We start from the raw sequence: 21,522 nt of genomic DNA, 5'->3' as shown, positions 1-21,522 counted from the left end.
GCAAAAAAGCTAATCATAGTACTGCCCTAGGGCAGAGTTGTGCAGGACTGAGTCAAAAAGTTGCCGAGCTGGAACAACAAGTAACCACCTTGTTTAAAATCCAAAAGGAGCGTGATATGGATGTAATCCTGGGGAAGACTCAGGCTACCGCCACCAGTGCTCAGCTGGCGGACACGGTTAGCTTCTCCACCAATGCCTCTGTGCCTCAGCCTTCTTCGTCGTCTCCTGGTACCACAAACACCGATGCTTGGATTAAACGAGGCGCTAGACCCAAAGTTCTGAGCTCCACTCCACTTCACAAAGACCCGTGGATTAAAGCTGAGTCCCGAAATGTTGGCGGGGCGCGAGACAGCCAACTCTCGCGCCCCACTTCTCCTGCTGACATCGCCCTGTGTAACAAATTCTCAGTCCTGGCTTTGGAAGAGTTTCCTCCACTGACAGCTGGACAGCCCCAGCGGCAGCGTCCAGCCCGCTGTCGGACACGTCCTGGTAGCATCCACTTCACCCCGGCTCCTAAACCTCCTGGAGCGTGGCGCACGGGCTCATCACCACCTTTCCTGGGCTCTCTGACTGACTTTCCGCTGATGCGCCCCTCATCTCCACCTGCCGCTCCAGCAGCCCCGAGCGGAGGCTCCGCGGCCGCGTCCCCACGCACGTCGGGCCAGACTCCTCGCCGTGAGTCGGGTGTATGCGCCGCATCCTCTCGGTGCACGCAGGGCTCAGCCGCTTCCAGTGGGTGTGACCCAGGTGAAAGCTCTGCTCCGGTGTGTGTTTCCACGGCGCCACAGAGAAACCCAGCACAGGCTCCACCGGCGGCTCCACCGGCGGCTCCAGCCTCAGCGCCGCGGCCAGGTCCCTCAAGTCCCTCCGTTCTGATACTGGGCTCCTCCTTGGTCAGACACGTGAGGGTGAAAAATGGCTACACGTCTTGTCACCCAGGTGCCCTCGTCCAGGACATCACAAACTCCGTCCCCAACATCCTACGTCAGCATCCCACAGTTAACACAGTTGTGATTCATGTTGGAACTAATGATCTCCGTTTGCAGCAGTCAGAAACACTTAAGGACCACTTCTTAACTCTCATCTCCACCATTCATAGTCTAAATAAAAAAAATGCATAATCTCCAGCCCACTCACCCAACCTCGCTTTGGAGACATCAAATTCAGCCGCTTAAGACAACTTCACATCTGGCTCAAATCCTTCTGCACCACCAACCATATCCCCTACATAGACAATTTCCTTCTGTTCTTCAAGAGACCCGGACTGTTGAAAAAGGACCTTCTTCATCCAAATCTCCATGGTTCCATCTCCATGGTTATCACAGCTCACCAAAAATAATTTATCAAAGATTCCTCCTACTCATCCTCCTTCAACAATAAACATGGCACTTTTAAATGTCCGCTCTCTGCTGAACAAAGCTTTTATTGTCAATGACTTAATTTTAGATCACAAACTTGACTGTCTCTTTTTAACGGAAACTTGGTTGGGTGGAGATGGACCGGTTGTTCTCAATGAGGCCTCCCCCTCTGATTTTAACTATGCTTTTTCAATTAGGGGTAGTAAAAGGGGAGGTGGCACTGCTTCTATATGTTCAAGTACTCTGGCCACCAAACCTATTTTATTTAATCATTTTACAAGTTTCGAATACCATGCAGTTGTTTTTAATAACCCACAAATTTTAGCAGTAGCAATTTACAGACCACCAAAAAAGTGCAGTATTTTTATCAATGAATTTTCAGAATTCTTATCAATTTTACATAATTCTTACAATATGATTATCTTAACCGGTGATTTTAATTTACATGTAGATATTTTAGACCCTGTTGCAAGGGAGCAAGACCAACTTTCCTTCTAATTTACCCTGTTGAGGGCCACATATAAAGATGTGGAGGGCCACATTTGGTCCGCGGGCCTTGAGTTTGACTCATGTGGCTTAGACAGAAATCGAGGGTGCGGTAACTAAAACAGTGAACAGTGAAAATGTGAAAGCGAGCGAACATGTGCCTGACTGTGCCCAGTGTTGGTGTCTCCGCTCACTCTTTACCCTCAGCAGGGCCTTCAGCCGCTCTGCTCCCCAGCTCTGGAACTCTCTTCCCCCTGACCTCCGCAGCACTGACACACTCACACACTTCAAATCCAACCTCAAAACCCACTTGTTCAGACTGACATATTCTTTATAATCCACACCTGCCCTGTCCTTTTTCAATGTTTTTTATCTGAATGCTTTTAACTGTATGTTCATAAATGTTGATTTTAACTGTCTGTATATGTATATATTGTATGTAAGGTGACCTTGAGTGCCCAGAAAGGCGCCCTATAAATAAAATGTATTATTATTAAAATGAAAAGTGCATAAAACTAAACTCGTGATCCCATTGCACTAAATCACATGCAAAGGTGGGGGAACCTCACCAATGTGCCTAGCCCAACCAACAGAGGGCACCCAGCATTGCTGAAACAAAAGATAATTAGACTCCAGTTGGGATGCAAGACAATGTACAAAACAGTTTGCAAAACTCCGTGCAAAATAACAGCAGCAGGTTTAGCCTGGAAAACAACAAAATGTTAAAAAGGCTCACAACCTTCTGCCTTGCAACCAACTTACCACCCTTCAAAGCCCAGCAGGAATTAAACCAGCCCTCTGCCACAGATCTACCATGGTTTGATGCCCCCGGACCAACAGTGCAGAGCAGGACTAATGAGAATAAATTAGATTAACTTACAATTTAAACCATATATCAAGAGTAGTGATGGGAAAAATGAACCCGAGCACCGAAGCTTGTGCCGAGTAAAATGGGCGTGGAAAAGTGAAGCTTCCCGATTCAAAAACACCAAAACCACGTGACCGAAGCTCCAGTCACTGAGGGTGACGTCATGCTCCAATTGCCGGTTCACTTCCTTTATAAGCGCTTTGAATCCGGCGACCCCTCGTGGGTGTTGTCGCCGTTTGTAGTGAGTGAGCTTGTTGGAAAGAGTTGTATTTGAGAAATTACTGAATCCTTTTGTGAACTTGTACAAAGAATATTCCTCTAGTCTTGGTGTAAGTAACAGGCACTTTATTCTTTCACTCTGGTGATTGATTAAAAATGGGTGTCTGAGTTTTAAATTATATTTATTTTGGTATGGGCACATTCTGTTGTCACATAATGCACAAATAAATCCTCTCCCTTTACAGATGAAGCCTGCTAGAAAAAGGAGGACTTCCCCTGTATGGAGATAATTTGAAATGATCTCGCACAATAAGGTGTCAATCAATTGGGCTAAGCCTAATGACACTTACTGTATTTGAAGGCTCTCTAATGTGAAGAAATGATTGTTTGTTGTAGTAGAAGGTTAAATTACATAGTAAGCTAATTGATGTAGGCCTCAGTTCCACAAGTATTTACTTGACTTCTAATCAGCAAACATTACAAACACGATTACTTTCAAATTCGGTTCTGCCCAAGACATTTAGTAGGCTACATTTTGTATCGTTTGCTGGAACATAGTTCTTTAAAATAACACCATTCCCTTGACTTAACATTTGTCATAGCTAATTTATTGTGTAACAAAATTTGACTGAATATTTTTGTACAAAGAAGTGTGAACCTTCAAACAACAAAGCCTGCTGAGCATTTATTATTTATTTAATTTCTGTCTTACTCCTGCTAATAAATACTCATTTTACAGGTAAAGTGCTTGGTCTGTGACAAACAGTTGGCATACAACAATAATACGTCATCGATGATTAGACACTACAAGGGATTGCATGGTCAAATCGGAAATGATGACGTGGCAGCTCAGCCAGCTGCGGCAGCCATTAGTCAACGTATAATAATAATAATAATAATAATAATAATAATAATAATAATAATAATAATAATAATTTATATCCAGAATCCAGATCAGCCATGCTTGATGCTGGAGTTGTGAACATGATCATCAATGATTCCCGGCCAGTCTCATTTGTGGAGGATGAAGGTTTTGTGGAGTTGATGAAAATTGTGGATCCCAACTACATTCTGCCAAACAGAAAGGTGCTTTAACATTTTTGGTGTCCTAGATTTTAGTCCAATATAGTAGGTTTAGTACTTTTCATGTCTTTGTTTTTTCCTCCTCAGGCCTTGAAGGAAATGGTAGAGAAAAAATACAACGAGGCAAAGGAAAAATCAAAAGAACAGCTGCAGAAGGCTTCTGCTCTGAGCCTCACTTCGGATATGTGGACCTCCATAAACATGGACGCATATCTGGCTGTTACTTGTCATTTTTTTGATGATGACCAGTTGTGTAGCACTCTTCTAGGAGTTAAACACTTCCCACAAAGCCACACTGCTGAAAATCTTGCAGAAGGACACATTAACCTGATGGAGGAGTGGGGCATCAGAGAAAAAACTAAATTTCTTATAACGGATGGTGCCTCTAATATGATAGCATGCGCAAAATGCTTAAATGTCAGACATACTGTCTGTGTAGCACATGCCATTAACCTCATGGTGAAAAAATCTTTAGATGATGCTGCAGGAATGAATGAGCTGCGAATCAAATGCAGAAAAGTTGCCACATACTTCAGAACAAGTACAACTGCAAAAGAGCGACTGTTCCAACTCCAGCTCCAGATGGGAGGACAACCCCTTAAGATGATTATTGAGGTGGACACGCGTTGGAACAGCACTTTCTTGATGTTCAAACGCGCATATGAATTAAAAGAATCAGTCAGCGCAGCCCTCACCACAGTGAACACTGATGTAGCCCCATTAACAGCTTCAGATTATGATATTATGAAGGAAGCACTCGTTATTTTGGGGCCATTTTACGAGGCTACTGTGGAGCTGTCGAGTGAGAAAAAAGTGTCTTCCTCCAAAGTAATTCCACTGATGGCCATGGTGCATCATGCGGTTGTTAACAGATCATCTGAACTCACCAATATAATTGCAAAAAAGTCTGACAAAAAGACTAAAAGAGCATATTTTTCGTATGGAAACAGTAAGTATGTTAACATTGCCAACTCTCTTGGATCCTAGGTTAAAGCATTTAGCTTTTCTAAGCCATGTGAAAGCACAAGAAGCAATTAATCGCTTAAAAAACGAATGCGTGCAGCCTATGAGAAGCGCCACATCTGCCCTCCCGGACCCAGCTGAAGCTGCCCCTCTTGATCTTTCTGGCAATTCGGGTAAGAAAATTACTTTATATTTTCACAAGAGTCCTAACTCTATATAGGCTACTGTTTTATATTTTTTCTGGTTAATAGGTTCCCTTTGGAAGCCTTTTGACCAAACAGTTGAGAATAGCCGAAGCACCTCCAGCATTATTGCAGACGCAACTATTGAAGTTGATCGCTACCTCGCTGAAACAAACGCGGCAAGAACAGAAGATCCAATAGTGTACTGGAGCAGAGCAAAGCGCCTATATCCAAACCTTTATAAACTTACAAGAATTTATTTGTGTTCTCCGGCATCTTCAGTGCCGTGTGAAAGAATATTCTCTAAAGCTGAAGAAATACTTTCTAAAAAAAGAAATCGACTAAATCCAAAAACTTTGGAAAAGATAGTTTTTTTAATAAAAATGAATGAAAACAAGATTCCAATTTCAGGCATGTTTATTGTAACACCGTTAATAACAATGAGAATATGCATTTTCTATTTCAAGAGCGTGTCCTGTTTCAAACAAACCACATAACGTTTGCTATACATTAAATCAACACCAGATGGCAGTATTTTGAAGCTTCACGAATGAACCTCTTGGTGAAGCAATAGTCAGGCACGCTCCAATGGTTCATGGCGCTTCATTTTTCCCATCACTAATCAAGAGCCTCTTTCCTACCTCACAGTCAACCCAAGCCAAGGTACAGCAGCGGACAGAGTGGCAGCAGCAAAGAGTGCCATATTGGGAACAGGTGGCTTAAATAGTTCCTAACTAAGAGGGCGGGGTCAAGGGTGGAGCCCACAGTAGTACTTTCAAGGACAGAAAGGGAAAGCAGACAATCCCACTACACTTGCAAATAGGGAGTTATCATGGCCGCGATTCTCACTCTATTAACTCCAGCTTCAATTCACTTTCTATTGAAAAACTGTCGCCTTTCTCTCTGTAACTGCTGCTGTCAGGCTCGTCATTTTGGTCTTAAAATGTTTGTCTTATTTCACTATTTTCTCCGTAAATCAAGATCTGAACATTAATAATGGACCGCCTTTTTTCCCAGAGGAGAACAGCTTTCCTAAGCAGGGGGCATTACCTTCATGCCTTGCTCGCCAGTGTAGAACGGCCAGCTCATACTAAAAATCTGTGGTATCACATTTTAACATGATACTATTATGTTAAAATATACCTGATACCAACTCAAAATTATGCAACAGTAGTTAAAATGTGATACAAAAGTATTGTGAAGTAATGTCATATGTAAACAAGCAACTACAGCATCAATTCAGAATCAATCCACTTTAGTGTGTTTGTATGGAGAGATATAGACTATGCTTCTGATGGTGACATGACTTTTAGTATTAGCAGTAGCAGAAGCAGTATCTCTTGCCACATTAGCAGAAGTGAATCGCCCAAGAATGACTAAACAGGATATAAAGAACGCACAATCACAGAGCAGGAAGTGTGGGCACAAAGACAAACGAGGAAACTACAAGATTTATTGTGATTTTCAGTCCTGGTTTAGTCCTGGTTCAGTCCTGGTTCAGACCTGGTTTAGTCCTGGTTCAGACCTGGTTATGGCCCTCGGAGCACTGGTTCTGGTCTGGTCCTTGCACAGTTTGCGTAAGTGACACTTGTTTCTGTGTATTGCTGCTGTAACAAACAGCCAAGTTTGTTACCAAATTAACAGCACCTTTCACTATATGCACTTTAAATTGCACATACACTTTAATGGCACACAGCACTTTAAACATTATTTGCACTTTAAAAAAGATAATTGCACAAAAGGATTTTAAAATGTTTATTTAACTTGTCTGCTTTTACCTAATTTTGGATCTGGAGGCACAGTGGCATTTTCATGGAAGCTGTGTGTCCTGGAGGGGAAGAGGACAAAATTAACAGCTAATGAATGAATAAGTGAATGAACAATTTTTTTATTTTGGTTGTTTACATTTTTCTTATAAAAAAGACAAAACAAAAACATTTCCTTCATTAATTACAACCAAAAAAGGATTGGGCTGAAGCCACATGCTTATGTAAGCCCATCCTGACCAACACATATCTCCACAATACAGTAACATAACACAATTTATTTACTTAAATCAATATCTTAAACACAAATATCTTGGCTCATATGACCTACTGCAGTGTATATGCATGAATGAATCCATGCTTTAAAGTTGTTGTTTTTTTGTTGTTTTTTTATTTAGACAGAGTTTTAATTAACTTAAATTCATCATCAAGATTATTCCAAAATTGTATTCCTAAAACAGACACACATCTTCAGGAAGACTGTTCCAGGTTTTAGCTGCATAAAACTTAAACGCTGATTCTCCATGTTTAGTCCTGACTCTGGGCACCAGCAGGAGGCCGATCCCTGAAGTCCTCAGAGTGTGAGATGGTTCATATGGCACTAACATGTCGGAGATATACTTTGGACCTAGGCCATGGAGAGACTTATACAAAAGCAGAGCTGCTTTAAAGTATATTCTTTGAGCTACAGGAAGCCAGTGCAGAGACCTGAGCACAGGACTTATGTGCTCGTACTTCCTGGTTCTAGTCCTGACCCGAGCAGCAGCATTCTGGGTGTACTGCTTGCTAAGACTTGTTTGGAGAGGCAAGTGAGCAGGACGTTACAGTAGTCTAACCTACTGGAGATTATTGAATGGATAAGTCTCTCTAAGTCTGGCTTTGACAGTATATCTTTGATTTTTGCAATGTTTTAGCTGGTAAAAAGCTGCAGATGTTATTGATTTGATGCGGCTGTTAAAGTTCAAGTCTGAGTCCATTATTACCCCTAGATTTCTAGCCTGATTTGAAGGTTTTAGGGAGAGAGACTGGAGGTGACTGCTGACACTTTCTCCATTTTCTGTGGGCCAAAGATGATGACTTCAGTCAGTTTAGCAGAAGAAAGTTGTTTTTCCTCCACACGTTGATCTGTTGATGCAGTGAGTGAATTCTCTGGTCCATATTCACCTGCTGCAGTGAGACATAGATCTGAGTGTCATCTGCATAGTTGTGGTAAGACACATTATTGCTGCATATTAACTGGTCTAACAGCAGCATGTAGAGATTGAACAGCAGGGGTCCCAGGATTGAATCCTGGGGTACCCCACAGGTCAGGGACATTTTATCTGATATACATTTTCCAGTTTCAACAAAGTACTCCCTGTTTTCTAAATAGGACTTGAACCAGTGTAGTGCCGTACCAGAGATGCCCACCCAGTCCCCTACTCTCTGTAAGAGGATCCCATGATCCACAGTGTCAAAGGAAACACTCAGATCTAACAGGATCAAGACTGAGACTTGGCCTGTGTCAGTGTTCAGGCGGATGTCATTTGTCACCTTGATAAGAGCAGTCTCAGTGCTGTGGTGGGTCTAAAACCCGATTGGAAAACATCAAAGGAGTTGTTCATTTCAAGGAAGTTAATAATCTGTTGGTAAACAACATTTTGAGGACTTTGCCTAAAAACAGAAGATTTGAGACTGGTCGGTAATTGTTCAATATTGTGGCATCAAGACTGCTCTTCTTTAGGAGAGGCTTGATAACCGCAGTTTTTAAAGCTCTTGGGAATGTTCCAGATTGAAGTGACATATTAACTATGTGAGTGAGTGGTGACAGCAAACTGTTGAGCACAGACTTTAGAAAGTTAGTGGGTAACACATCGAGGCAGCATGTAGATGAACTCAGACTGGTGACAATCTCTTGGACAGTTTTGTCAGTTACAGGTGCAAAGTGAGTCAGCTCTAAGTGTCTAGGTGGTGCAGGGTTGTTATTTGCATTGTGGAATTTATGGCATTTTTAATGCCCTGGACCTTGTCATTAAAGAATACTGCAAACTCATTGCACTTAGATGTGGAAATTAGTTCTAACGGCAGTGGAGCTGGGGGGTTTGTTAATCTGTTTTCCGTTGCAAACAGGACACGAGAGTTGTTACTACAACTTCCAATAATATCAGAAAAATACCTTTGCCTTGTTCTACATAAACTGTGGTTGTACATGTGCATTTTTTCTCTGTAAATCTCATAATGAACCTGGAGCTTTGACTTGCTCCATTCCCGCTCGGCCCTCCGGCACTCCCTTTTCTGTGCCCTGACCGAGTCATCATTCCTCCATGGCGCTTTCTGCTTATCTTTAACCATTTTAACCTTCATCAGGGCAATGGTGTCCAGAACATTCAAAACACTCGAAGTCACAGAGCTCAACAAATCATCAACATTAGAACATGAGGCATTTTCAAAGTGTATCATTTCCATGAACAGTGCCCCTGTTTTATCATTTATGTGTCTTCTTTGAACAACTGCAGGACCAGCCACTGGTTTGGGAATAACAGACAGGTCAAAGAAGACACAGAAATGATCAGACAGAGCAACATCCACCACATTGACATTTGAAATATTTACTCCTTTTGTAATGAGCAGGTCCAGAGTGTGTCCTCTGTTGTGGGTGGGCTCGCTGACATGCTGAGTCAGACCAAAGGTTTCAAGGACAGAACTGAGCTCTTTAGCGTTTCTGTCAAACACATTACCCACATGTACATTAAAATCATCTGTAATGACTAAACCATCAAAGTCTGTGCATATGACTGAAAGCATCTCAGTAAAATCATCAATAAAACTCAGACAGTACTGGGGAGGTTTGTATATGACTAAGTAGAGTGTGGAGGGGGATTGTTTTAGCTCCATTTTGAATGAAACATACTCAAAAGATGAAAACACTCCAAATGACAATCTGTGAGTAACTAAATTATCTCTAAAAAAATGCACACACACCTCCACACTTTTTGTTTAGTCGTGTTTCAGATTCAAATTTGAAGTTGGGTGGAGTTGATTCCACTAGAACTGCATTACCTGTGTTTTTTTCGAGCCATGTTTTGGTTAAAAACAAAGTGAAGACTAAAAGAAGAAATAAAATCATTAATTAAAAAGGACTTGTTACATAAAGATCTGACATTGAGCACAGCAAGTTTCAGATTAGTTTCAGTAGGACTGGATATTATCGTCTTACAGGGAATGTGAACTAAATGTCTCTGATTGGACAGTCTAACTGTCCTTCTGTTAATCAGTCTACGTGTTGTAACTGTAGATATTGCTCCATCACAGGGCCTCAGCATGATATTATCTTTATCATGACTGTATGTCCTGAGACAGCAGAGGCCCTGTGTGTCCTAGCTCTTGTTGATAACAGCTCTGGGGGAGGGCAGGGGGGAGTTTGGGTGAAGGAGCAGGTGAGAGCCAAAGAGGAGCAGGGGGGAATTTGAGTGAGGGTGAGGGACCAGGTGAGGGCCGAGGAGGCGGAGCAGGGGGGAGTTTGGGTGAAAGACGAGGGGGGATAGTTGGGTACGGGGAAGAGTTCAGCATAGTTGATGCCAGAACTCTTGATCGCTCTATATTAGGTGTGAAGGGAGCCATCTTAATTCCTGATCTGATGAGACTTTCTAGATGGTCGGGAAGGGCCATGGGTGAAGGTGGGGAGGAAAAGGACAGTGAGGAATCCCTAGAGGGAGTAGATGTAGCAAAGGGGACCCAGGGCTGGTCTGTGGGCAGGGGAGGTGATGTGGGTGCTGTTGTGACTGAAACCTCTGCTGGGGCTGTCACAGACAGGTTCAAGGCCTGTGATGTGGGCCCTGAGGGAAGTGACGCTGGAGATGCATCCTTCACTTTTGAAGGTGTTGGTGATGCTGATTTGTTCTTTTGGGGAGGTGGTGGTGCTGCTGAATCCTTCATTGGGGGAGATGGTTGTGCTGCTGGTGGTGACTCCTTCGCTGGGGGAGATGGTGGTTGTAGTTGTGGTGCTGCTGGTGGTGCTGACACATTGGCTCGGTCTGTGGTTGGTGCAGCAGGAATGCTTCTCTCATTCCTCTTTTCTATCACTGGCCCAGGACCTTGTCCAGGCCGGTGCCTAAGAGCGTGGAGGAGGTTATCCGTCAACACTCTTACTCCACCTCTGCTCAGGTGTGGGCCATTTCCCTTGAACAGGTCCTCTCGTTTCCAGAATAGATCAAAGTTCTCAATGTAGTGCAGTCCTCTGACCGCACACGTGTTGAACAGCAATGTGTTCAGTTGAACCAGCCGGGTAAATTTGTTCATCTTCCTTCTGTCTATGCTAGGAAGAGGTCCACTGATGAAAGTCTTAACCTGCACTTTATCAAGCTCCTCAAATAATTTTATGAAATGCTTTTTCAAGATTTCAGTCTGATTCATTCTGGTGTCTACTGCACCCACGTGCACAATCAGCTGTTTAGCTCCTTGGTTTGTTGACAAAACTTTTGGGAGGAGTTTTATAATCTCAGAGACAGTGTGACTGGAATATGAGCAAGTTTGGATTTCTCTGTCTCACATCTCTGATAGCACCATCTCCTAGCAGCAGCGTATCTCTGACCTTGACATTTGGCACAGACCGCCTGTCTGCCGCCGCTCTTTTGCCAACTTCATTGCTCTTGTTTTGTGACAAAAATCCATTTTCCGTGTGTATATTAACATCAACATCAGTCTGTGACAGTGGTAAAAATCTGCTTGTAAACTGTATTTTGGGTGATGTAACTATATTAGCATTGTCTCTTATCACTTGTCGCATTTGTTTGAAATTCTTGTCTTTACAAAGTTTTGGAAAAGACACCGTATCACTCAGGTGTAAGTTGAAAGTAGCAGTTTTTTCACTCTCTTCTCTGAAAGTAACTGTAGGCTGCTTACCACTGGAAGTCACAGGGAGGGTTCGCTGAAGTCCTTTTTCAGATTCTAAAACAAATATCCGTGCTTGTAGCTCAATAATTTGTTGTTGATAGTTCCGACAGCGTTCGCAGAAAGAATTCCTTTTGTTTCTTCCCCCGGACATGTTGGTGGCTCGAAAAAAAAAATTGTTTTAAATGTAAAAATGGTTTATAAATCTTGGTTTACTTAAGAGAAAATCATAACTAAACAAATCTCCCAGCAATGGAAGAGGTAAAATGATTAAAAATGATTAAAAGTAAGGAGGAAGCAGCAGGAGCAAGCAAGGTTTGCGTCTGCACTCTTCAGAAGCAGTAATTTTTGTTACTTCTTAATTTAAAGAAGGATTGATTTCCTTTGGGGATATTCTTATTCACAACACAAAACAGAATTGTCAAAATGTTTAACTATGTGCATAACTTTTATATATTTGATTTTATAAATAGTTCATTAGTCGGATCATGGAATCCTGCTTTATTAATGATTCATATTGCCCTTTTCTGTAGTTTAATTATAGGCTCTACGTATATTTTACAGGCATTTCCCCAAATTTCCAAACAATTAGATAAATACAGAAGTGATTAATATAATATATCCAGAATTTCTTATTCAATACAGATTTGGTTTTATAAAGTAAACCAATAGTTTTTGACATTTTACTCCTGATGTACTGTATCTGATGATCTATGATCACTCCCAAGAACCTTATCTCCTAAACCCGTTCTATTTCGATTTCATTCCAAAACAATTTTACATTAAAATTTACCTTACTAGATCCAAAAATCATGAATTTTGTCTTCTCATTCAATGATAACTTATTTAAATCAAACCATTTTTGAAATTGTATCAACTCTGTTTCAACTTGTGAAATTAACTGATCAACATCAAATCCTGAACAATATACATTTGTGTCATCTGCAAAAATAACCAGCTTCAGTATTCTAGATACTTTACAAATGTCATTCAAATAAAGAATGAATAATTTTGGCCCCAGAACAGATCCTTGGGGAATTCCACTCGATAGAGCTTTATGAAGTGATACTGTTCCGTTCATTTCTACATAATATTCTGATTCTGATATTGAAGCCTATTGTTTAAGTAGCTTTTTAACCAACTATTACCCACCCCTCTGATCCCATAACACTCACACTTCTGTAAGAGTAGATCATGGTCAATAGTGTCAAATACTTTACGTAGATCAATAAATAAACCAATTGTATTTTGTTTATTATCAACTGCTGATGTTATATTTTCTATAAAATCCATCACTGCTAGAGATGTGGATCTATTACTATGAAATTCATACTGCTGGTCACATAATATGTTAGATTTTTTTCTAAAAAACTATCCAGTTGTTGAACAAACAACTTATTATTACAATCTGTAGATCTCTTGCTCTTACATTTTCTGACCACCTCTAATATGTCACTCTCACACACAGGCCCAAGAAACATAGAACTTTGTTTCATATCAATACCAAGTTTCCCATCTGCAACATGAATCTGTTGTATTTGATTTGCTAAGTTTGTTCCCACGTTAACAAAAAGGTATTAAATTCATTAGCGTTTTCTTGTACATTGTCAGTTATTTTTCCATAATTTTTCATTATTTGTGTTAAAATGTTTGGGATTAGGCTGATCAATCACCTCCTTAATTATAGTCCAAGTTGCCTTGATATTTGTTTTAAACTTTCCCAATAGTATGCTATAATAATGCTGCTTCTCTTCTCTTGTGGTTACTCTATTTCTATACTGTTTCTAGTCCTTTATTGTTTTTTTTTAATACAATTTTTATACAGCTGATCTTTCCAGACCTCTTGTCATCCATGGATTATGTCTACTTTTATGTTTAACTTTGGCTCTCCTCACTGGACAATAATAGTCATACAATGACATAAATATATCAAGAAATGCATTATAGGAGTCATTTGTATCTTCAACATAGACCTCATTTCAATCATGATTACTAAACTCTGCTTTAAATGCCTCAATAGTCTCTGGCTGTCTAGCTCTCTGTAACTTATATAAGTCTACTTTATTTTTCTTTAACTTAATGTCAAACACCACAAAACCCGGCAAATGATCACTAAAACCCGGCAAATGATCACTTATATCTGTCAGAAATAGCCCACTTTTAACTTTTCTATCCGTTAAGTTGAAAAAAATGTTATTGATCAAAGTCACGCTGTCCTTAGTTATTCTAATAGGTCTTGATATTAAAGGGCACATACCCAAACCAAACATATTGTTAAAAAAAATCACATGTCTTAATGTGTTCACATGATTTCAACAAATCAATATTAAAGTCCCTACATACCAACAGACCCTTACTACTTTGTTTAGAATATAACTTGATAAGTTTCCCATTAAATTCATCAATACATGATCCTTAGGTCCTATAAATACAACTAATCAATATACTTGCATGCATTAATTAATTTCTTATTTCAACAGTAACACACTCCATCAACTCATCAACAGAAAAAGTAATTTCTTCCATAATCTTACATTTTATACCTCTTTTTTTACAAATAAAGCAAATCTCCCTCCCTTTTTGTTTTTCCTATTTTGATTAAATAAATTATAATCTTCTAATTCATTATCCAGTTCTTTACCATCACATAGCCAAGTCTCTGAGATAACAGTGCTAAATTTAAACGTAAAATCATTAAAATAATTTTAAATTTTGTCCATAGTTTTATAGAGACTCCTGCTGTTAAAGTGGAAAATGCTTTAATATGCTCATCTTCAGAATAATATCCACAGTCCAAATTAAAATCAGACAAACAGCCATCAGGATCAATGTCAGTTTCTACATCATAAGATTTATAATCTTGATGTTCAAATGTATTAAAGTGTATAATGTTCTCGATTTTACTTGATTTTTGCTTGAAATTGGATATGTGCAATATTAGTGCAATGTTTGTTTGAGAATGTTTTAAATGTTTGTGTGTATTCTGTCATTTGTAATGTTTTTAGTGAAAGTATTTAAAAAAAAAAAATTAACTTACCACCTCCTTGTCCTTGTGTCCAGGTGTCAAAGAGGTCCCTGGAGAAAGAGCTCCCTTAAAAAGGTTCCGGGGCAGGACCAAGGCAGGGGAGGTGTAGAGGAGGCATGTTGGGCATTTTTAAATGGTTTATGGGTTTTAAGTATATTTGGTGTTTGGTTTTAAGGTATATGTGTTTTAATATGTATAAAGTTTGGTTTGTTTATGGATTTATTTGGTTTTATGGAGGTTTGAGTTTAAAAGCTAAGGCTATTTTTTTAAACACCCCTATTAATTGATAGTAGTTTGATCCAGTTAGTAGAACAGGATAAAAGGCGCCTGACACGATCATATGTTGTTCTGCTGCTGGAGGAGATGCTGCGCCTCTAACATCTATTTGCACGTTGCACGTTGCACGTTGCACGTTGCACGTTGCACGTTGCACGTTGCACGTTGCACGTTGCACGTTGCACGTTGCACGTTGCACGTTGCACTTTGATAATTGATGTGAAAAAAGAAATAAAAATTGTGGACCACACCCGTGCTGATGTCTTCTGTCCCACATCCTACCGCTAACGGCCAGCCTACGTAACAGCTGCATTTAATTGCTGCTGCACGAGTGTGTTGTGGAATTTCTAATAGTAAAAATGTTAATAAAATAAAATTAACAGAGAAATTGTTACGAATCAAAGAGTCTGGTTTATTGAATCAGTTGTGCACAATCATCACTGTTGTCCCTGACAGAGTGTCGTCTCGCCCTCAGCTGAAGAGTGAACATACTTACAGTGTATACACATGAACATAAATACAGTGTATTTATACCATCAAAAAAATAGTACCATTTTATTCCAAGTGACTTGAGGCCACTGGATGCACACACAAGAAATGCATAACAGAACAACAGATGGTATTACGAAGGTTGGGTTAAAGAGATCCACAACAATACAAGTAAAGATTTAGGGTAAAGAAAGCCAGAACAAGTGATACTGCATTTAAGTGCTGTTGTGTTATTCATCTTTTAAGTATTTTGATGAGTATACTGACCAGTGTTGGGCATCTAACTTCAAAAATGTAATTAGTTATAGTTACAAGTTACTTCTCCCAAAAAGTAACTGAGTTAGTAACTCAGTTACTTTTTGGGAGAAGTAACTAGTTACTAGGCAAAGTAACTATGCCGTTACTTATTATGTTAAAACAATAAAAACACAACAGATGTGAACCTTTAACATTTATTTCACTTTAACAGATTGCCACTATATTGTATTTGTTTACAAGTAAATTATAGAATGTATAAAAAATGTAAAAAAAAAAATATAGAAAATGTAAAAAAAAATACAAATAAAAAAAAATCATTGCAATGTATTGCAAAACTAAGGCATTCAAATTTAATCATGTAAAATAATACAAAACCTTTAAGACTTCTCTGGCCACACACGGTAATTCTCTGTCCAGTATTCAAATATTAATCACTCTTATTTCAACATAAACTGAACTTTATCCAACTCTTGAACATTCATTAAAAGATTCACACAATCCCTACTAACACTTATCTATTCCTTTATTTATCTATCTTCCCATTACCGGCGCACAGGTTACGTCAGCGCAAGTCGGTGGCATCTTGGACACAAAACTAACCGGCATGCACCGCGCAACGATCGACGGCATCGTATCTGCGCCCGCCTCATCTCAAACAAGCCTTTTATCTCACCTCGAGCTGCGTTGCAGCTCCTCTGCTGAGAGACTCTGATGAAGAGCAGAGTGAACTGAATTAAAAGGAACACGCCACATTTTATAGTCAGTAACGGTAAGGACGTTAGGACGCTGGGAAAAGTAATTAGTTAGATTACTCCATTAGTGAAAAAGTAACGCAGTTAGTAACACCATTATAGTTTGACTCCGTTATTCCCAACACTGATACTGACACCTTGTTCAGATGAAATGTACATGCTGATTTTCTTTGTTCAAAACTGTCCCAGAGGCTCCATTTTTTAAAGAGACTTAGGCTGTTTGGTGTGAGCCCAAAATCCTGATCTGTTTTTCTAAAGCTGTTTTGGAGAGTCTTATACACACAGTGTGGCACAGCCTCAGGTCTTTGTCTAATGTAAAACCAAATTTAAAAACTGGTAAATAAAACCATGAAGGTGACTGAAGGGGAAAGAGTTTCCTTCTGTTCAGGACATTTGTCTAAACTCTGAGCTCAGATGAACTGTCAGAACCCCTCTCACCTGTTGTGTGGTGAATATGAAACTGTTCCTTCAGGTGTTTGGAGCACATCACTTTAAGAGTAACACAAATAAACTCTCATTTGTCACTTCTGTTTCCCTCTTGAACAAATGTGCTCAACAGAGGCTTAAGTCCCTTTAATCTCCAGTGAGCTTCAGGATCTGTGAGTTGAATGTGTCGACTGTGTGGTTTTATTCATGATATTTGTGAAATGGGGCTGGTGCAGTGACACTTTATGGCTGTGCAGACACAAAATGGACACGTATTTGTCTTCTTCTTTTTGATGAGCTCTGACTGTCCCTGACTGTGATGTGTGAGTGAAACTGTGTTTAAGCTGCAGCACAAGACAAATGTCCCCTTGACGATAAGAATGTTTATCTTAATCGTAAAGCAGGAATAAAGCAGGTCTAAAGTAGGACTAAACCAGAACTAAAGCAGGTCTAAAATTTAGTCAGACCTTGAGCACATTTGATGTGTGGTCCTTGTGCCGAACCCTGGGCACATTCACACAGACCAGGCTGAATGAGCAGATGGAGCTGTCGTAGTGAACACACTGCTCCAATACACTTTATGATTTAGCTGCAGTCTGTTTGATGCTCATATTTGTCAGTTTGCTTTTGGCCCCGCACTGCAGCTACTTCAGTCCGAGGGAACTGGCTCATGTGTGTCTGAAACTCTGTCTCAGCACTTGTCAAAATAAATGTACATTTGATTAATATGAAAGTGTTTCTAAATTCAAACACAGCCTGATCAGATGGGGCCATAGTGAGCTTCCTGTTTTCATCACACTGATGAAACCAGCCTGTTGCTTTAATGAGCTCAACAGCCACCATTCTGAGTGAAGCTCTGTATCATGTGACCATTTTGTGACATGACGTTTGTGTGTGCAGGGCTTCTGGCAGAAGACAACAGCTCAGGTAAAGACACTCACACACCAGAATAACCACTCTGCCACAGTAACACGGGGAGAACATGCACATTCCACTCAGATCAGGAGTCTAACCCACAACCTCCTGGTGAAAGGACGCAGGATAACCACTGGGCTACATTGTCTGTGTAATATCTCAGTCTGGATCAGAGTGCTTCTTCAGTTCTGGTCAGATACTGATGGACACTCCCTTATATGTGTCTGAAGGGAGGATCTAACTGTTTGGGTGTAGTTAGCTCCTCCCCTCAGGGGTGGCCGCAGTATTTTCCCCAGAGCGCCAAAATGAATACACATTAGCGGGTGGAGGACCAAACCTGACAGTTTGCACACAAAAAAAGAAGTTCTTTTGCAAAGAAATATAGGATTACATTGACTTTAAAAACAGTCTTTTCACTACAAAACTGAATCAAAATAGATAAGAAATAGATCAAAATAGATCCTAAAATATCAGAGCCCCTTTGGGCCAAATTAGACCCGTTGGCGGGCTAAGTTAGGCCTGCACGCCCCAATTTGTCAAGTTGACAAAATAGAATTTTTGTTTTACTCTGGGGTGGGCGAGGCTTTACTGCTTAGGTAAATGGGTGGGGCCTCACTCTGTCTCTTGTCTGTTCAGAGCTCAGGCTGGTGGGAGGGGCCAGTCGCTGTGCTGGGACTGTGGAGGTGAGACACAGAGGTGAGTGGAGACGGGTGAGGCCCTTTGGACTCTTTGAACTCTGGGACCTGGAAGCCATAGCTGCTGTGTGCAGAGACCTCAACTGTGGCTCTGCTCTTTCTGGAGAAGAGAGAAATGATCTTCGAGAGAGTCCAGTGTGGTGGGTCCCATCCGACTGTGTGAAGAAGAAGTCTGCAGTGAGAGACTGTGTCTATGATTCATTCTTCTCTTCCCTGAGTCTGGAGGTGAAGTGTTCAGGTAAAAGTCTGATCTCATATTTTTATATTTATCAGATCTTTTTTTCTAATCTCTCAGCACAAACAAACACAGAAACACACACACACACACACACACACACACACACTAACACACAAAGGCAAAGCAAGGCAAGGTATGTTCATTTGGTTTCTTTGGAGAGAGATGAAAGTCTGTGTTGCCCAGCGACAGCCCCACTGCTCAAGAGGAGATCTGCAGGAGAATAGACCAAACTACCAGCAACAGTGTGTGCAAACTTTGTGTAGACTTACAGAAAATGTTTGTTATATACCTTTTGTTGGCAATGACAGAGGCCAAAGTTTTGAGATGAACTTTTGTTATTGACCAAATACTTATTTTCCACCATAATTTGCAAAGAAATTATTTAAAAATCAGCCAATATGATTTTCTGTTGTTTTTTGTTTTGTTTTGTTTTTTGTTTTTTGCATTTTGTCTCTCATAGTTGAAGTGTGCCTATGATGAAAATTACAGGCCTCTCCCACCTTTTTAAATAGGCAAGTAAGACAAGTCCTAAGGGGTCAGCTCAAGAACAACACTCAGGCAATAAACAGCTGGTAATCAGCAATCATAAGCTGCCCAAAGGAGGAGAGACCGCAGATGTTAAGACCCGAAAGCTCCTGACCATGCAGGGTGAGTTCTATCCCAAATCCGGCATCCTGCAGCTATATGCAAGCCATAAGGAATGAGGCCAAGGACTAGTGAGTGTGAGAGCCACAGTCCAGAATGAAACATCCAAGATCTGTAAGTACATCAAAGACAAGGCCCCAGCAGATGATGTGCTCAGTGAATGTCTCAGACAGTGGAGCACAGAGGAAGAGGTGCTGGAGGAACCATCATAGGAGGACAAGGCCCTGCACGGGATGTACCACCGGACCATAACTGAAGTGGTGATATCAAGAAATCCTACCAATGGCTGGAGCACTAGAGCGATAGAGGCCCAGATCTACCACACCAGACAAGACCCAAGGTGTAGGCTGTGCAAAGAGGCCCCTGAGACAATCCAGCACATAACTGCAGGGTGCTGGCAGGGAAAGCATAAAGGAGCGGCATAACCAAGTGGTGGACATGGTGTACAGAATCATCTGTGCAGAGTACGGACTGGAGACCACAAGCTCAATGTGAGAAACATCTCCAAAGGTAGTGAAGAATGATCGAGCCAAGATCTTGTGGGACTTCCAGATACAGACTGACAGAATGGTGATGGCAAACCAGCCGGACATTGTGGTGGTGGATAAACAACAGAGCAAAGCCGTGGACATAGCAGAACCAAGTGATGGGAACATCAGGAAAAATGAACATGAGAAACTAGAGAAATACCAGTGGATCAAAGAAGAGCTGGAGAAGGCCTGGAAGGTGAAGGTATCAGTGGTGCCTGTGGTCAATGGAGCACTCGGGGCAGTGACCCCCAAACTGGAGGAGTGGCTACAGCAGATCCCTGGAAAAACATCAGACATCTCAGTCCTGAAAAGTGCAGTACAGGAATAGCAGAGATACTGCGCAGAACCCTCAAGCTCCCAGGCCTCTGGTAGAGGACTAGAGCGTGGAAAAGAGAGGGGATGAGACCACCCGCGGAGGGTGAGAGAGAGATTTTTTTATTTTTTAATATGGGCCTGTTTGGATGAACACAGAGCTGATATCTTGGCAGCAATCAAAGAAAAATACACACAAAGCTTTTCCTCAACAGCTCTCAGTCTCTCTGTTTTTTGTTTTTATAGCAGTCAGGCTTGAAAAGCTCAGCTCACACAGATATGTCATGGAAAATGGGAACAATGTCAAAGTAGTTTTGTTTGCCAGAATGGAGAACTCCTTGGCAGTAGCCAAACAAAAACTGTACTAAGGTAGATCAGCAAAGTTTCGCTTTAAACCACAGTTTTGTCTCAATTCAGTTAGCTCCTCCTGCTCCTGTAAAGTCACGTCCTTTCCGCCAACTGATGCTGAGCATTCAGTCTGAAGAAAAATAAAAAGGCATCTTCCCCTAAAGAGTTTTTAAACGTTTAACTATTATCTCACACAATGCGGCAGTGTTAACATCTTGCCATTGCTTGGTGAGTGTAAACATTTCAAGATTGACAGTTTCCACATCTTTGAACGGAATCCATTTATTTTATCTGTAATTGTAAGCAGATTTTCATTTCGGCCTTGCATTCATGTGTTCAATTCATTCAGATATGAAAAATATCTGCCAGGTATGCCAGTCTTGCACCCCACTCATCACTTGCCAGCAGCTTTGTGTAATCGGACCTCTCATTTGTCAGAAACACTTTAAGTTCCTCCCGCATCTCATACACACGGGCCAAGACCCTGCCGTGCAACAACCACCGGACCTCCATATGAAACAGCAAGGCTTCATGCTCCACTCCCATTTCCTCACACAAGGATGTGAATATGCTAATTTTCATCGGTCATGACTTTACAAAGTTTGCCATGCACACAACATGAACCAACACAGGAACTAGGTCTGCTGGTAAAGTCTTGGCTATGAGGGCCTCATGGTTTAAAAAACAGTCACATCTGGGTTTCTTTCCTTCACTCTGCTTACAAAGCCTTTGGTGCACCCGACCATAGCTGCAGCTCCATCAGTGCAGAGGTTCATGTCGTTTTCCCACTTAAGTCCTCTTTGTGCAAGATATTTTTAT

The 21,522-nt window shown here is 40.9% G+C and overlaps 1 protein-coding gene across 1 annotated transcript in view; it reads left to right on the top strand.

Annotated features, from left to right (window-relative positions):
- Window positions 1-21,522, top strand: part of LOC117375735 (scavenger receptor cysteine-rich type 1 protein M130-like) — a gene marked incomplete at its 3' end in the record, with an annotated part of 131,839 nt that overhangs the window by 1,174 nt on the left and 109,143 nt on the right. The gene's annotated exons all lie outside the window — the stretch shown is intronic.

The sequence above is a fragment of the Periophthalmus magnuspinnatus genome, chromosome 9 (genome assembly GCF_009829125.3).
Source record: "Periophthalmus magnuspinnatus isolate fPerMag1 chromosome 9, fPerMag1.2.pri, whole genome shotgun sequence".
Classification (NCBI taxonomy): Eukaryota; Metazoa; Chordata; class Actinopteri; order Gobiiformes; family Gobiidae; genus Periophthalmus; species Periophthalmus magnuspinnatus.
Note: the sequence above shows the minus strand (reverse complement) of the source record. Positions and strands in the feature narration are given on the sequence as shown.